Below are 6,246 nucleotides of genomic sequence, written 5' to 3'. Positions count from 1 at the left end.
TATTATTATCCTCATTTTACAGAAAAAGACACTGAGGCTGCAGAGATGAAGTAATAATTGATTGAGTCCAGAGCTCAAACTGAAAAGTTCAATTTCAAAACTTGGGCTCTTAATGACTACACCACACAAGTTTAGTCGTTCAGTTGTATCCAACTCTTTGCAACCCCATGGACTGTAGCCCACCAGGCTCCTCTGTCCCTGGGATTCTCTACACAAGAATACTGGAGTGGGTTGCCATGTCTGTCTCCAGGGGATCTTTCTGACCCAGGGATCGAACCTGTGTCTCCTGTATTAGCAGGCAGATTCTTTACCGCTGAGCCACAGGGAAGCCCCACTGGAATGAGTAGCCATTCCCTTCTCCAGGGATCTTCCTGACCGAGGTCTTCCTCATTGCAGGCAGATTCTTTACCATCTGAACCATCAGGGAAGCCCTTACAGAGGCTGCTGCTGCTAAGTCGCTTCAGTCGTGTGCGACTCTGTGTGACCCCACAGATGGCAGCCTGCTAGGCTGCCCCGTCCCTGGGATTCTCCAGGCAAGAACACTGGAGTGGGTTGCCATTTCCTTCTCCAGTGCATGAAAGTGAAAAGTGAAACTGAAGTCGCTCAGTTGTATCCGACTCTTAGCGACCCCATGGATTGCAGCCCACCAGGCTCCTCCATCCATGGGATTTTCCAGACAAGAGTACTGGAGTGGGGTGCCATTGCCTTCTCCATGTATTACAAATCTCAAAATAAAAGTACCGTAGTCTTCTCTGATCTGTGGTTTCCCTTTCCAAAGTTTCAGTGACCCGTGGGCAACCACAGTCCAAAATTATTAAATGGAAAAATCCAGAAGTAAACAATGCATACGTTTTAAATTGTGCGCCATTCTGAGTACTATGATGAAATCATGAGCCACCTGGTCTCACCTCCTGGGATGTGAATCATCCCTTTGGCCAGTGTATCCCATCCATTAGTCACTTAGTAGCCACCTGGGTTATCAGATCACTGATTGTAGTGTCACAATGCTTGTGTACAAGTGACCCTTACGTCACTTAATATTGCCCCCTAGGTGCAAGAGTTGGGATGCTGGTGATTTGAATATGCCAGGGAGAAGCCATTAAGCACTTTCTGTGAGAAGTGAAAGGTCCCGACTTAATAAGGAAAGGAAAAAAGTCGTAGGTTGAAGTTGCTATGAGCTACAGCAAGAACAAATAATCTATCTGTGAAATCATGAAGAAGGAAAAAGAAATCTTCGTGTTTTGCTGTTGCACCTCAAACTGCAAAGGTTATGGCCACAGTGCGTGATAAGTATTTAGATAAGATGGAAAATGCTTTAAATATGGGATATTCTGAGAGAAATACCCACATTCAGATAACTTTCATTACAATGTATTATTATCATTGTCCTATTTTATTATTACTTATTGTTAATCTCCAACTGTGCCAAATTTATAAGTTAAACTTTATCATATATATATATATTAATATATATAGGAAAAAATATAGTTTCCATAGGATTCAGTACCATCCATGGTTTTAGGCACCCACTTGGGGTCTGGAATGTATCCTCCAGCATAAGAGCAGACTACTGATGTACAAAAATAATACGCAAGTCTCTGTGAAAGATGCAGGACTGCATTTATATTTATTAAATGGTGCATAGTACAATAAAGTCACATAGACTAAAACAGGCAAAATAGGAAAGTTCATAATGAACAATTCATGACACGTGTTTCAGAAATGTTTCACTGTTTTTAAAAAATGTTTGCTAAAAACTGACTGTGAAAAGAACAATTTCCCAGTTCAGAAGAGAATGCCTGATATTATTCATACAGAAAAGAAATTCTCTTTGAAGCAAACACTCAAGTCAAACTTAGAAAGGGAGCCACAATGTAAATGAGAGGTTTCCCTCTGCCTGCTACACCCCTGGCCTTGCACAGCGCCTGTAGACAGAGCATGAAAACAAACACTGCAACTCTCGACATGATTCAGAAAGGTAAAGAGATGATACAGGTGCCGTCTTTCTTAACAATATCATAAAATAAATCTTTAAGATTTTGACCATGAGGATTGTTTTTTAATTGAAGCTTAGAGCTAACAGAAAAAAAATTATTCCCCTCCCAAACTCTCATTCAAAATCTCAGTCCTACAGAAAACCTAAAATAACGTGAAGAGGCATATTCCAATTTGAAAAATATACTTTTGGAAAAGAACACTTTTGAAATCATGAGCACTGTGCCCATAAAAAGTTAACACTTCAGCTTTAAAATGCACACTCAAAACCCAAGTAATCGCTGCATTGCTAAGGTTCAAACAATCGCTACACTTGAAAGGAAGACTAGAGTGGTGGACTGGATAAAGTATTGGCCAGTTCTAGAAAGAAGAGAAAGATTGAGCAAGAGACATTTGGAAAAGCAAGTCAAGTGGTCATTCCTGCTTCCATTGATGTAGTGCTGTGCCTTGATATTTATAAAACATTTTTTCTGTTCCTCTCATAATCAATCCCTCCATAGAAATTAGCCGCCCCACTGCACGAGGCCAGAGGTGGACAGGTCCCAGGCCACCAGCCTCTAGTGACTCTCAAAAACCAGCCGGGTCACTGCACTACGGTCTCAGGCCAGGCCCAGCAATCCTCTTTGAGGGGGTCAAAGATTTTTAGAAAAATTAGAAAGGTCCATCATACAGCAAGGCTGAATTCCTGGCCATAAGTGGTGAAAACAGAAAGGACCGACAAAAACTATAAAGGAAAACAAAATTAGAGGCATTCCTTTATTTACGAGAGGAGAAAAAGACACCAGGACAACTGGAGAAAGGTGGGCTAGGTCTTTTTGTTAAGGCCCTAAGAGCTTTCTGTTCGGCTTCTTGTGGAGCAAAAAGCAGCCATGTGTAAATAGACAAAGAGTTACCAAAAATTAACTCAAGATAGAAACATCAACAGGACTTGGGAGGCATTGAAAGTTAATATCTGATTATGAGGAGGAAAAAGGAGGAGTGTGTTTGGGATTTGTTTTCAAAGTCAGAGGGCAAGGGTGGAGGAGACGTGCTGCTTTTCAAAATACACACGAACTCGCTGGCTGGATAAGATTTCTATCGGGTGACAAGGTTCACCTGGGAGACTAGGTTAAGCAGGGAGCACGACTACTGAAAACAGAGCAGGACGCACACAAGCCTTATCACAGGATCCACCTGTCCTGCAGGCCTGGACGTGTACTTTTCAGGAGCCCAGTGCCTACACTTACACGCCAACGTGACAAAAGTCAGCCCACTCCACTACCTCTTGAAACACAGATGAAACTCTTCATTACTCAATAAAATAAAAAAAGGGGTTTTAATAAAGAAGTTCTGAGAAAGTTTCATGATCAAATTAATAATTAAATTCTGAAATGAAAATATAAATCCTCAGTGGTAGAAATATTACGATGATAAATCTCCACACCGGAATTTTTCACATGAAATAAAAGGTGAAGTCATCGTCAAGGAGATTTTTTTTTCCTCCTCCTTTTCAAAATAAAATAATGAGAACGGTGTCATTTTCTATGAAATTTTAAACCATATTTCTTCTGGCCTTTTCCATTGGAAACTGAAATTCATTTCTCTATAAATATTTTAATGCCATTTTCCTGTGAGCAGGAACAATCCATCAGAGAACAATTTCCTAATTGTTTCGCAAGCTTACAGGCACACAATGTCACAAAGTAAAGGTCCCGGGTGGACGAGAAGAAAGCCTTGAAAATAAGGGTGAGGTCTTGAGAACATGGAGCCAAGTGAAGAGGCAGATACTGGAGCCAAGGTGTGTAATTCAAACGCAGACTAGACCAAGTGCCTGTGTGGGAGGAAGGGGAATATACTCACCATAAATTTCAGCTGTGAAAATTAAGAGTATTGAAAACCTTTTTAAAAAATCTCTACGTTCACTCTGTATATAATTGTCTTCTTACCAAAATAGTAAGGCTTATTTTGCTTGACTTGACTTTTGTTAGTCAATCTGTTAAGGGCTGAATTTCCCTTTAAAAGGATATGTTAAGAGATTTTCCTAGTGGTCAGTAGTTAAGAATCTACCTTGCAATGAGGGGGGATGTGGGTTTGATACCTGGTCCAGGAGCTAAGATTCCACCTGCCGAGGGATAACAAAGTCCATGAGCCCTAACTGCTGAGTCCTTGCACGGTAACTGGAGAGCCCGTGTGCCGCAAATAAAGATCCCACATGATGCAATGACGATCCCATGTGCTGCAACTGAGACCCAGCACAGTCAGATAAATAAACAAATACTTTTAAAATAAAAGAATTTTTCAAATTTTTTTCCTAACCCCCTAGGACCTCAGAACATGGCTGAGAAACATGTACAGAAACATCAGAGGCAATCAAGTTAAAGTGAGGTCATTTGGTGGGCCCTAAACCAATATGACCATTGTCCTTGTAAAAAGGAGAAATTTCAACACAGGCACCTTGCCAACAAAGGTCCATCTAGTCAAAGCTATGGTTCTTCCAGTAGTCATGTATGGATGTGACAGTTGGACTATAAAGGAGGCTGAGGGCCAAAGAATTGATGCTTTTAAACTGTGGTGTTGGAGAAGACTCTTGAGAGTCCCTTGGACTGCAAGGAGATCCAACCAGTCCATCCTAAAGGAAATCAATCCTGAATATTTACTGGAAGGACTGATGCTGAAGCTGAAACTCCAATACTTTGCCACCTGATATGAAGAACTGACCCCTTAGAAAAGACCCTGATGCTGGGAAAGGTTGAAGGCAGGAGGAGAAGGGGACGACAGAGGATGAGATTGTTGGATGGCATCACCGACTCAATGGACATGAGTTTGAGCAAGCTCTGGGAGATGGTGAAGGACAGGGAGGCCTGGTGTGCTGCCGTCACGGGGTCACAAAGAGTTGTGAGTGAGTGAACAACAACATTTGGGTGAACTGAGCGAGTGAACAACAACATTTGGGTGGGCCCTAACCCAATATGACCGCTGTCCTTGTTAAAAAAAAAAAAAAAAGGAGAAATTTCAACACAGGCACAGAGAGAAAACGATGTGAAGAGACACAGGGAGACAATAACCATCTACAAGGAAAGGAGAGAGACCCAGGACAGATTCTCCCTCATGCCCACCACCCCCAGAAAAGCCAGTCCTGGGGACACCTTGATTTTGGATTTCCAGTCTCCACAACTGTGACACGATACATTCCTGTTATTTAAGCCACCTGTTCATGGCAGTCCACCCGGCAGGCCTAACAAACTAATACAGAAGCCATTAGGACTCTTTATGCTGATCCTCCCAAGCATCTCTGAACTTATCCACATGAGAATTCTGCCAGGAATTAATGTCAAATTTATTAGGCTGTAATTTCTACAATCTGTCTCCTCTTCCCCTTTCTAAAACTTGAAATATTTTTCCATCTCCAAAGCTCTCTTGTGTGGATAATTTCTCAAAGAGAACAATAATTATACTCATTATTTCTCAAAGAATAATGAGTGTAACAGATACTTAGATGATATCAACTCTGTCAACTGTTTACACGGATTATCTGATTTATTCCTTACAATACCCAGAAGAGGTAGTGAGTGCTATTACTGTCAATATCTGAGACACTGACCATTGACAGCTGGGCTGACAGGACGTCATTTGACAAATGAGGGCCCAGCGGCAGAGCCCAGGGAAGTAACTAACCTAGCTGAGCACCCAAATCCATCTCGTAACTCCCCATCACATCTTCTTTCATCATCAAGGGTAAGGGAGCCATGATTTCAGTCCCAGGACAATGTCCACAGGGCCTTCTCAGGACCCTATGATGCCATCCATCCAGACCTAGAGATTCATCTGGATCTAGAGATTCCAACTTCTTTTACTACCATGAAGAATGTTTTGACGTCTTCTTCCTCACCCTATTCTCCTAGGTTTTAATTCCTTAATGATTCTTATGGGTCTTTTTTAGTTTTAAATATCTTCTTCTTGGTTGAAAAGAGGAATGCTAACTAGGAATTGAATAATTCTACTCTTTCCTATGTCATTTTTATTATTCCAGTATCTTCCCCAAGCCACAGTTCACCTTTTCTCTTGAAACATGTGTGTGCTCAGTCGCTCAATGTTGTCTGACTCTTTGCAACCCCCATGGACTTTAGTCCTCCAGGCTCCTCTGTCCATGGGATTTTCCAGGCAAGAATACTGGAGTGGGTTGCCATTTCCTCCTCCAGGGAATCTATCCAACCAAGGGATCGAACCCACATCTCCTGTGTCTCCTATATTGGCAGGCAGATTCTTTACCAC

General features: G+C 41.8%; 1 protein-coding gene across 1 annotated transcript in view; it reads right to left on the bottom strand.

The window, feature by feature from the left end:
- Window positions 1–6,246, bottom strand: part of NEBL (nebulette) — a 379,950-nt gene that overhangs the window by 354,882 nt on the left and 18,822 nt on the right. The gene's annotated exons all lie outside the window — the stretch shown is intronic.

This window comes from Bos indicus x Bos taurus, chromosome 13 (genome assembly GCF_003369695.1).
Source record: "Bos indicus x Bos taurus breed Angus x Brahman F1 hybrid chromosome 13, Bos_hybrid_MaternalHap_v2.0, whole genome shotgun sequence".
Classification (NCBI taxonomy): Eukaryota; Metazoa; Chordata; class Mammalia; order Artiodactyla; family Bovidae; genus Bos; species Bos indicus x Bos taurus.
The sequence above is the reverse complement of the archived record's forward strand: the minus strand, read 5'-3'. Positions and strand labels throughout refer to the sequence as shown.